Source organism: Anabrus simplex, chromosome 12 (assembly GCF_040414725.1).
Source record: "Anabrus simplex isolate iqAnaSimp1 chromosome 12, ASM4041472v1, whole genome shotgun sequence".
In the NCBI taxonomy this organism is placed as follows: Eukaryota; Metazoa; Arthropoda; class Insecta; order Orthoptera; family Tettigoniidae; genus Anabrus; species Anabrus simplex.
The window spans coordinates 39,473,855-39,486,799 of NC_090276.1; positions in this window are offsets into that span (position 1 = coordinate 39,473,855).

The following is a 12,945-nucleotide window of genomic DNA, read 5'->3' on the forward strand; positions in this document are numbered from 1 at the left end:
ATCAGCGGCTGCTAATTTCAGCTGACCGCCAATCATAAGACATAGCCTCCGTGGTCGCTAGGTAACAATACTGTCTGGTTGTCCATCCATACTTTATATCACAGCTTGCACGGTTGCTAGGTTACACTTCTGTCACACATTTTCTTACATCAAAGCCTCTCAAACGCAAAAAAATTCACGCGTACAAACGGAGGCGCAGAGGTTCTTTGCGCCGTACATTTGTCCGGCTCGGCTCGGTTCGGACCAGCGTTTTGTCTCGGGGTGACACGGCTAAGCTCGGCTCGGATCGACTCTGATGGTGGAGCGCAGTGGAGCAAGTGAGGAAGGGAGAGACAGGTGGAGCGAGCAAGACAGGCGTAGGAAAAGAGAGAGACAGCGCTATAGCTAAAAATCGAGGAGTGGTGACTGCACTCTGGTCAACCTAGCGAAGTCTTCTTTTGCACCAAGCGCCGCGCAATGCACCGGTGCATGCACCCTGAGGGGCCCTGTCTTACATGATACTATTTCGTTACACAATTTTTCGGATGATTTCCAGCTCTGACATATTTATGTCCAAATTTTGTCAAGTCAAAATAAAACATGTCTTAAAAGGAAGACGTATTAGGTAGGTGTTTGTATGTCTGCTACAAAATGATATGAATCTGATACTCATTGTTCAGAAAATTGGATCTCTACATACTGTTCAGTATGTCAAAATGCAACTTACGTAACAGTGGTATGCAATGACCCTCTAGACCAGGGATGGCGAACCTTTTCCAACTAGTGTGCCATTTTAGGTCTGGATTATTATTCTCAACTGTTTACTGTGCCACTTGTTATTTTCGTTTGTAATGGATACAACCTCTACCCCTACTAACCACCGCTACCACCGACTTCCATCCCTAATTCCAAATTGTGTTTCATAATATATTACATATATATATTGTAAAATACCAAATACATGTGATTGCATGTTTCATGGTCGTATTTTGCGAATACCGCAAAAATAGTTAGTAGCTTTGTCATTTATGTTAGGTTCATAACTTGTCTTCACAACGTTCACTGTAGAAAATATCTGCTTGCAGGCGTATGATGACCCAAACAAAGTAAGTAGCGCTGTAGCAAGTTTCTTCATGGCCGAAAACTTTTGTGGGAGACTGTTCCACTGTTCAAGTATTAAGTTCTCCGGCTTCTGGAGAGAGTATTCACCATCCACAGCACACCCGATTTTCACTAATGCTTCATCAAATTGTACGAAATTTTCACCCATACATGCTTTCTTAAAATTCAGTCAACTCCATTTCTAAACTGCCAATATCTAACCATTCAAAAAAAAAAGTCATTTGTGCAATATGAGGTTTGGAAATAAAGTGCGATACTTTCTCCATATCTCAATATTGGGATCATTTCTTGGCAACTATTTGTCTTACAAAATTCACAACAATAAACAGTTACTCACTACGAAAAACTACGCGATGCTGGCAACCACACACAAGCCAAATTTCACTAATTCACTTGATATGGGTGAGCGAATGGCTCGTCGGCTGCATCTGACATTTATTTCACTTGACTTCAGGACCTCTGGGTGTTGTAGTGTTGCCATAATGCACGTTCGAACGGAACTAGAATTTAGATATTCGGTATTTATTTCTTAAACCTGAAACACTATGACTATACGATGGATGAGATATGTATAGTCTAGAGTAAAAAACGTACATAAAAATGTTAAGATGGTCATGTGGTGTGCCACCGAAATCGTGTTCGCGTGTCACCTAATGACACGCGTGGCATAGGTTCGCCATCCCTGGTCTAGACGGTCTAAGCACTGTATTCAAGTAACTCGTTTGAAAACAAGAACTCTTTCTAAAAATATCCTTGACATACCTTTTCCTTTTCAGATTGAATTTCAGAATTGTGATTAAAGTACCAATTATTTAATTACACACTGTAATAGGCAAAATAACTTAGTTCAAGTCTAAAGAAATCGGTTATAAACTGTAGTATAATATCGACGCGGACGGTGGGCGAGCAATACCTCGTATTTGACAATGCTCTTCCGATTTGGTGTACTTGGGGACAAAACATGACGACCTCGCCTCACACCACTACTCTCCGGCAGCAGCCCGGTGTCTTTATTATGTCTACTGTAGCCGGAGTTGCAAAACCGTCTACTGCACTCGACACGAAGAGTGAAGAGAGTGTAGAAGAAAGTGGTTTGCCAGCCTCCCCACACCAAACAAGGATCACTTAGAACTCCTTAACTCAGCAGAGTGCAGGATGTGATTGACAGCTGGCTTCCAGCTCGCTTCCAGGAACTGAAGCCGTCATGCTCTGTCCCCAGGTATATTCCTAAGACTGGCCACACATGGATATGCAGTCCTTCAGAACAACGTTCGTTGTGTTCATTTTCTTGTGCTAATGTGTAAAGGAAAATGACTCTTAAGTGTATTATACTGTAGGATTGCGTAAATACGTCATGAGCAAATACATTCCTACTCTCTCTCGTTCTCCTCAACCTGATGGTTGGTAGATAGCATGACTGTTCTCCTCCAGCGACCTTCTATCCTGAGCCAGCTGCTTGATTAGTTGATATGGACGTCGCCCTTTAATGCCATCGACGAACCCTGCTCTTGGTCGTCCTCTTCTAGTCTCTCCTTCCAATTTCCCTTCAAGCAGTGTGGTGCACCTTGATGAATGCCGGAGTAAATGCCCTATCCAACTACATCTTGTTTTCGTGATCATTTCCTCTAGACTGATGGTTTCTTCAGCTCTCTTGAGAACTTCATTTGCTAGCCTGTGAGTCGAAGGTTTTCATAACATTCGACGTCAGTACCACATTTCGAATGCATCTATTGTTTTCTTATCAGTCTTTAATAGAGTCCGGGTTTCAGAGCTAGAGGTCGCAATGCTCCAAATGAAGCTCTAAATGAAATGCTTTCTTACTGGTAGGGATATTGCCTTAGAGGTCAACAGACTTCTTTTTTTTATTGAAAGCTTCTTTAGCCTGGGCTATTCGAGAACGGACGTCCTTTTCACACCTCCCATCAGATGCAATGATGCTTTCCAAATAACTGATTTACTTGAGCCAATTTTTCTCCTTCCAACCAAACATTAACATCCTGTTTACCATCCGGAGTACATTTCATTATCTTAGTTTTTATTTTGTTAACATTCATGTTACATTTTAGTATTAGTAGATCATTCAATTTCTTTACTGAGGTCTCTATCTCTTTCTCAGTTTCAGCCATGAGGGCAGTATCATCCGCGAAACGTATTGTTTGGTATAGTTGGCCATTTATTTTTATTCCATGGGTGGAGGTGGCTGAAAACTCTCTCATTGCTTCTGCTAAATACACATTGAATAACAGAGGTGACCGACCACATCCTTACCTTACTCCTTTTCTTATTTTCGCGTTGATTTGCTCCTTTCCCATAAGCGATGTCTGGTTCTTGTACAACTGATAGATGATTTTCCGATCTCTGCAGTCCACTTACAGACTTCTAAGGGCTTTAAATATAATATTCCAGTTAACATTATCAAACGCAATCTCTATATCAATGACAGCAATTAGGATATTCTTATTGATTCTTAGGGCTTGTTCATTAATTGTTCTAAGGCTCAGAATTGTTTCTCTTGCTCCTACAGTACGGTGCAATAAGGTTCATTTTACTGTACATAAAGACATAGGAAAATGAATGCAACGAACATTATTCAGATGGACTGCACATCCATATGTGACTGGGAAACGTGACCAGTCTTAAGAAAATTAATGGTCTTTTATAGCTTCACTAGTACCCATTCTTCATACGGATTTTAAAGTAAAGATTAAAGTGGATAAATTGAGGAGGCCAGAAAATGTATCTCTGTCTTACAACACGGTCTTGTGGACAATATTTACGATATTCTCATCGGGTACATAAATACAGCGTCTCTCATCTAAACCCAGACTGAACGTACTGTGTTTGTTCTCTGCGCTACTGCACCTGCCTCAGCCGAACTTACGTCGCGCGCGGCCGCCCTGCTTTAAGCGTGTATACAATCGTACATGAAATCTTATATCAGATGCTAGAAGTGTCGTCCTTCCTGGACTGTACCGGCATTTTATCTGGTAACCACATTCTGGATGACGCGAGTTAGTTCTGCCACTGTAATGTTCCTGATTTCATTTGCAATGTTTTCGTTCAGTTCCTCCAATGTGTGGGGATTTTTTGGTTGCAATTTTTCCTTCAGTTTACCCCACAAGTAAAAATCACACACTGTTAGATCTGGAGAACGAGGGGGAAACAGACCAGCACTGATCACTCTGTCTGCAAACACTTCCGAGATTGTAAGAAGGGGATCTTCTACTTTGTGAGCAGCGGCTGAATCTTACTTATTTTTCTTCTTCCGTTAACTGATGGAAGAACGGTGTCAAAATGTTATCTTGGTACCTCTCTGCATTTACTGTCATCTCGAAAAAACAGGCCAAATGATTCGTCTTGAACTAACACCACACCAAACACATATCTTCCTATCATAATGAGGGACTTCATAAACACCATTCTGCATACCAATAGCGAGAGATATGGCTGTTCACACGACCATTCAAATTAAACCAGAACTTTTACATACGAAAATACAGTGTTGCAGTGATAACTGCCTCACCATAACAGCTGAGATTCAGACAGGCGACTGATGCTTGCCAGGCCGAACACGTGCAGGCTGCTTGCAAGGTCAAGAACTATACACGCGCCTCCCATACTGAAGCTTACGTTTCGGAGAGTAAAAACGCAGCTTCGACGGTCATAGTTTATATGAGAGATTCTATATACAGGATGGAGCGAAATTCGCCGCAGCGCGACTCCTCACATGCAAGCAGTGAAAAAATGTATCTCACAAAAGTTCGTACTTCGAGTGTATCCGGCAGGAAAAGGACGTTGAAGGGTGGCAATCTGGCAACACTGTAACCACATGTAGGGTAACTACTCCTGTCGGCACATATTCTTCGTGCTGTACAGTTAGTGCAGTGGATAGAGTTTTGTGTTAGCATGCAGGAGGTCGAGGGGTCGATTCTGGGTTGAAGCGTATCTTTTTTATTTCGTAAATGTAGTTCAGGTGGTATGGTATCTGGCATCTTAATCGTCAACAGCGATTGTAGTGGGTCCTCTAGAAACCATTTGCACTTACATACTACGATCCTAGAAATGGACGAATAATCGTTTTCATTGGTCAGCTTTGAAAGACGCCCTTTCCACGTCGTGGGCGTGAATTATTCGCACCCTCCTCCAGTGGTCTCATAGATTAGTACCAAGTATTATTCTTGCCTCGTTCAGGTCCATTGCATTTCGTTAGGGCCTTACGTTACCAGTAGGCCTAGGAAAGTATTTGTTGTGTTCAGCGTTACAAAATGTTGTAAATGTAAGATACATGTGACCTAAGGTACGGTGTCTTACTGTATTACAGTACGTAATGTCCGATGGAAATTAGCAAATAAAAAATGTAACTCAACCCAGGATCGAACCCTCGACCTCCTGCATGCCAACCCAAAACTCTATCCACTGCACCAACTGTACAGCACGGGCAATGTTTGCTGACAGAGGTACTTACCGTACATGTGGTTACAGTGTTGCCAGATTGCCACTCTTCAACGTCCTTTTTCTGCCTGATATATTCGCAGGACGAACTTTTGTGAGAGACTTTTTTTTATTACTGGCATGTGAGGAGTCGCACTGCGACGCCTGAGTGCGCACCTCGACACTCGAGAGCACGCTACGTAAAGCTGGTCGTGACTGAACACTGGTTCTCTAGATAATGACGCGTGAATTATAGACCAACCAAATGTGAATCCTAAATCTACACAATATTAAAAAGATAAAAACACGAAATATAAATACGATGACGATAATGGAATTGGCCGAATAAATAAACCGCAGCCCACAGCAGTTCTCAAATATAGATGAGTACGCTTAGCACTCTCAACAATACAAATGCAGCCACCAGACGCTTTCCGTACAATTCTTCAGCTGGCCTGTTAACAAACGAACAACGCCTTACGCGCGAAATGACTAGCCTTTTCGTTAGTGAAGCTCAGTTTTCTCGAAAGCTGTTAGAGTTACAAAGAAAATGCTTATGACGTTTCTTGTAGAAAATTAAATTTCAAGGCCACACGATGCACTTCATTTTTGATAAGGTCAACCATTTTCCCGTTATTTTACTGGATGTAGAAAAGTTGCCCAAATTTGGGACGTACCCTTGTAAAATCCCCTCCACCAGTTCGAAATAGTGAAATATATCAAAATCAAAAGTATCCATTGCGTGACTCCAGATCTCAAGCTGTATCCTCACCAAATTTCAGGTCAATCAGTCCTGTAGTTATCGAGCCTATCCGAAACAGACAGACATACGCCATCTCATTTTTAGTAATAGTAAACATTGTGTAGCCTTTAGCGCTAATTGAAGAAGCGATTTTACTTACAAGCGAGAGGGAACTTGATCCTTCAAGCAAGATAAAGTGGCAATCATCTACTTCGGCCTACTGTGCGCCATTGGTCTGAAGTATCTCGGTGCTTTTCTAACTCGAAAACATATAAACCGATTTTTATATACAGGGACAATTTTTATTTATTTATGACGAGGATTGTCACTCGCCCGGTCGCCTGCGCTGCGAGCTTGTCTCCTGCGAAGCATTTAATACGGCCAGCTCTCGACCGGCACTGAGGCATCGAGTGCTTTTGCACAAGATATCATGTACTTTACAAACAATGACGTAATGAAAATGGCATTCGAACAACACACTGAACACTAAACACGTGGACACTTGACTAAACTGAACCTTACGGTGATAAAGCTCTCAGCAGACTGCAAAGGAGGGGAACTTGTGGTGCAGAGAAGCGCATTACGGCAAAGTGCTTGGCGGGAGATACTCTCACAGCACAGGGAGCCGGGCGAGAGACAATCCCCGTCATAGATAAAACAATGTTCCTATAGATCCTTTTCTGTGCAGGCTCAGTTCTTCTCATCGGTATGGGCTGCTTACTATCACACTATTTCCCAAGGGAGGCATGCAGTGAAAGAACATGTTGAGCAGGTCGGAGAGAAATGCACTTCTGGGACCCTTAATGGTTGGTCGTTTAAAAAAATTGAATCTTGCCAATTGTGTTTAGAATTTATCTTCATACAAAAGAGTTCATATATTACATTATCTTCGTAACTGGAACATGTTTTTCATTTTTTTTATTTGTACAGGCCCGTGTATTATCTGATAAAAGCCAAAAGAATGGGTCATGTTAAACGAGGAGAATACGTACAGGATTTCTAATTATATCTTCTGTATTTAAAAATGCCACCTGCTTTTTTGTTCGTAACTCCGTCTGTCAGGAAATTACGTCTTAACATAGTGAAAGAAGAATTTCGAGCATGCAGCCCAGAGCACTCGTATGACGAGTGAGGTAGCGCACAGTGTAATTGTGACCTGCTATGATGATAATAATAATAATAATAATAATAATAATAATAATAATAATAATAATCGTAAAAAGAGAAAGGGAAGAACACAAACTTGGTTATGTAGACCAAAGGTATCGACGAAATGTCACTGTAATATTTGTCCCAAATGGAACATAATAATTGCTTTTACACCAATAAAGTAAAAAATCCGCGGTAAATCAAGAAATACCGTCGTTACTAAAGAAATGTGTATACGTACTTATGGGCGTTAGACAGGACTCCTTTATGTTGTATTCCGCCGCTCGTGCCGTCTTTTGTTTCTATCTTGAGGTCTAGGGCTTGCACCGACGAATGGGAGTGCTATTTCTGTGAATTGTCATTATCTTTGTCTAGCGCGGGCAGTTCAAACAGCAAAATAGCATGATCCCTGGACCAATAAATATATCACTTAATGAATGAGTTAGGACACAAAACGAATGAGCAACATGAAGAAAACGACACCTAATTAATTCAAACAACTTCAGTGAGCAAAGACATCGCACACGAAAGTGTTAGACAAACAAAACGCATACGAAAGCGCTGCGACGTAGCAGAAAAAATAGTTGTAAGGTAGTAAAGTATGTATCCATAGTATTCCCTGCAAGTAAAATATTTCGTACTATTTCTTAATTTTCCACAGATTTTACACTTTATTGGAGTAAAATGAATTTGGGACAAATATTACAGTGACATTTCGTCGATACCTTTCGCCGATACCTTTCGTCTACATAACCCACAAACTTAATACAGTATATTTCGTAAGAGAATATGAGGTGATCAGGTCAAACAAAAAAGATGACAACACAAGCAATGTGAGGCTCAGCTAGATGTACCGTGGTTGCCACCTCACAGTACTGGAGGTGTAGAAGGACGTACACGAAGGGATATTGAACCAAATTATTTCCTATGTAGGGTATGTTAGTTTTGTAGAGATGAAGCAGTTAGTTCAGAGTAGTGGAACAAAGACAGCGAATAATCTTCCATTTTAGATGTTAAGACCTCGTATTACAACCTGAATCGATGTCAAATAAACCATTTAACTAGAAAGACTTTTTTTTTCCATTTGAACTGGGTTCCTAATCTATGTTCAACTCGTCGTGACCCACCTACTTCAGGGAGACTTTCTCATGTTCTCTGTGGAGAATGTGGGAGAAAAAGAAGAACCTGCTAAGACAATGAAACATATGTTTAAGGGCAGATTGCGAAGACAACCCTTTATTGCAACAACTAATCACCTTTTTTCTGTAAATGTTATTTCGAATGTACGCATGTCAGTTACTACTTCTGTCACTCTTGTAAGTATTTGGTGCTTATGAGCAATTCCAGTACATAAACAAAATATGGACCATCTTGCTACCATAATTCGACAAATGTATCTGTGAAAATTTCACTGGAAGTAGTGCATGAATTATATTTTACTAGATGTTACCCACGGCTTCGCTCGCGAGGATTTCGTAATTTAATACAAATTAATTATTCCTCTGTACTGCACTTCTTCTTAAGCCGTCGTCTCCAAACGGAGGTAGACGATCCACACGGCCAGCTCCGATCTTGACGTTGCAGCCATGCCATGTGGATTTATTGGAATATCTCTCAGGATCTTTAATGCAGGGGTTTCCCGTTGCCTTCTGCATCCTAATGCCGTTGACCAAACTGGTTCCTCCGCCTTTGGGAACAATTTCTTGTCCCCAGGACAATAGAGTGCCCTTACCCATACCCGCTCATCCTCTCTCAAAGAGAATGTTGGCACTTGGTATACGGGATCTCCTTATACCGGGAGATAACCTGTCCCTTCATTCGTTAGCCGCCTGCATGTAAAATATTATTTTTATATGCAGTCGTTGCCCCCTCTCTACCGCGGGGAGGTGAATGTCAGGATTTTACCGCCATTGAAACAAGGACCAAATGGCATTTCCTTGTTTCTCTGGTTCTTTAGAGAGGTACTGCACTAAGACATCTGAAAATCCCTCAAGTATAAAAACTCACCGAAAAATTGTATTTCATTTACGCCAGAACCTCTTTGTAAACCACGTTTTTGGCATTGCCTCTTGCGGCTAAGATGACCAGGCTACTGACAGAGCTAAATCTGGAACATGCGACATGGAAGACATGGAACTCTACATGTGAGAAACAGTCCTCTTTTAACTCGACAAAAAAAAAAGTTCCTTTATTTCTAAGGGAGATTCCAAATACCAATTTTCACATCTGTAACATCTTAGTTTTGAGATATAAGTATCCTCATAAAGAGAATTCAACTACTTCTTCACTTATTTCCGATCACCAGCTTAAGTAGATAGTCCGAAAACAAAAAAGTACTTGTTTCTTTATTTTTAAAGGAGATTACAAATACCAATTTTCACGCCTGTAACATGTTAAGTATACGAGATATAATGTATATATACTCATTTTAAAAACTGCCCCACTCCTTGGCTGAGTGGTCAGCGTTCAGGCCTTCGGTTCACAGGGTTCTGGTTTCGATTCCGGGCTGAGTCGGGGATTTTAATCGCGTGTGATTAATTCTTCTGGCTCGAGGACAGGTTGTTTGTGTTTGTCCCAACACTCTCCTCTTCATATTCACTCAACACACCACATTACCACCACAACAGGAATACACAATAGTAATTACATCCCTACACATAAGGCTGGCGTCAGGAACGGCATCCAACCGTAAAATAGCGTCAAATCCACATGTGCGACACAGTTCGTACCCGTGACCCCACAGATGTGGGAAAATCTGTAGAATAATAATAAGATACTCATTTTAAAAATTCACCCGCTTTTTTATTCTTTTCACCACCTTAAGTGAATTTTTCATCTATTTTAAAAAGAGATTCCAAGTAGGGCCTACCAATTTTAAGGTCTGTAATAACTTCAGTTTCTGAGATAAATGTATCCTCATATAAAGAATTCAACTCCTTCCTCACTTCATTTCGAACCCCCCCCCCCCCCCCCGTGAGTAGATTTACTGAAAACAAAAAAAAAGATGTGTTCTTTTATTTTAAAGGAGATTCCAAATACGAAATTTCATGTCTGTAAAATGTTAAGGGCAAAAGATCTTCTTAGGTCGACGCCCCGAATACATGACATAAAAAAAATATATTTCCCTAACTTGTATAATAGTGACTTAATTCAATTTTCTTCGATTATTTTGAGTCCACAATTCTTTGAGTATTTGGTTTAACATTCTTTTTAAATGCTATTTGTTCGGGGCGTCGACCTAGAAAGATTGTTTGCCCCTACTTGCACCATATGTGAGGAACCTGCGTGTATTTTGCAAATGGCGGAAGTGTAAAGTGTTGAATGTGAGGAAAGGAACGTTAAGCATGATACAAACACCCAGTCCCCAGGCCAGGGATATTAATCATTTACAATTAAAAACCCCTGACCCGGCCAGGAATCTAACCCAGGGCCGCTGGGTGACAAGGTTTTCATTGATCTAACACAGTCATCACAACATTCGACCTTCCTGTTCGGTAGCGCTGATTGGGAATTAGATGTGGGGAGAGGGAGAGGCGGCATAAAAATACCCGGGTTTGTGGGATATAGCCACCGGTGGAGGGGAGGGAATACATCAAAATTGAAAAAAAGAAAAGGCTACAGAATTGTAAGTTTTTTTGATGACCTCTGTGCGAATTTCGACAGAGATGTAAAGGTTTGGAGTTTAACAACTAAAGTGCGGTAGTAATCGATTTTTGAGATTTTGAATCAATATTATACAATGCAACTTTCACCAACGGAACAATACTTTCGCATGTATTACAATTAAAGAGAAGTACAGCGTTATTATATAATTAAAAATAATTTAGTATTTGACTACACACTAAGAAATTAAGACACTAGATAGAACTAAACAGGCACATTGCCTGAATGAGACTGCCGGACTGACGAATGCGCACGGCAAGCGGGTTTATCATACCCCAGCGTCTATGACCGTGGCAACAATATACTCCTGCTACCCTTCCTCTCAGCATATGCTGCACGCTGCTGGGCGAGTCTCCACTGCTTGGCGCTGTGCAAGTCGGTTACCCGCGACGAATGACATTTTGTACGTATTTGCGCTATTTGTCTTAATAATTAAATAAATTTAAGGAAGGAACTAGCTAATAAGACACCAGGGTTCATACAAATTGCGTTTTTTGAAATAATGGAAATAATTCCTATAATTCCTAGTTTCCTAGACAGGGCTCAGTGTTGGGCAAAGTGTAATTAGACTAATGACTGCAAACTAATGACTAAATAATCATGATTCATGATTAAGAGATCAACCCGTTTCGTTTATCAACCATGACTGATGATTAGTCCATTTTTAGTTGTAATCAGTCCGTCATGATTGAAAAACTGAGATTCTTTCTAGAACACATGGCACTTTGCAATGCAAAATAATTAATATAGTTGTAAGAAAAAATGAAAAAGAGAATCTCTGACAGTGGGCCATTTTTGTAACGATTCGAAATAATGTTCTAAATGCAAAATGAAAAGGATACAAACAGTGAATTAAAAATAATAAAAATGTATAAATAGAATAATTTCTTGAACCACATCATTTAAAGAACTACTTCCCTCAGTTGAAGGTTGCTACAATGGCCAAAGCATAACGAGACAATGAAATTTATAATTTGGACTTACAATGATAATTTTGTTGATTACTTTATTCATATAACGCCAGTAAAATACAAGAGTAAAGCATATAGCAATGATTTCTTAGCAATGAAAATGAACCTCGTAAAACTAACAAACAATTAAATTCGTATAAAAACAGAAATAAGGAAATGTGTTCCAAGTTGAAGGAAGGATTACATATCTGTACAAGGTGATATTCCGATACGATTGAGAAATTGTCCATTCAAAGGCAAGTGATGTTTTTATATTGGTTGTTCCTATCTGTCTTCGCAATCAGCGGTAAGAAATTGTCTGTTCTTGTGTTGTAGAGCGGATCTCAACGATGTACATAGCTGGTGTTTGTAAATTAGTTGTGTATAAAGATAAAAGGAGGTAAATAAAGTTTAATGGTACTGAAGAGTTAGTACCAGTGTTTATATGAAGAGTTATTCTTTACTGCTCCCATGATACCCATTTGTAGATTTAGAAATACGAGACATACCATAAAACACAAAATCACTGATACATTTTGCCACTGCAAGAATGATGCGGGGAATTTGTATGGTAAGTTTTTTGATACGCCATCATTTTTAAGGTCTCCGTGGGGACGTTTAAATCACTGCTGCGTGCCCCTTTAACGGGGTATGCCAATTCTAAATTACCTTTTTCTGACACGCAACTTTTTCCTAGAATTTAAAATATGCCAAACAAACTTGTTTGGACTTGATTAGCTTCAAACTTTGTACGAACATGCACCGATTTTGTTTTTCAATAATTTACAGTATCCACTGTCGGCAGCCCTGAATATGGTTTTCCGTGGTTTCCATTTACACACCAGGCAAATGCCGGAGCTGTACCTTAATTAAGGCCACGGCCGTTTCCTTCTCACTCCTAGCCCTTTC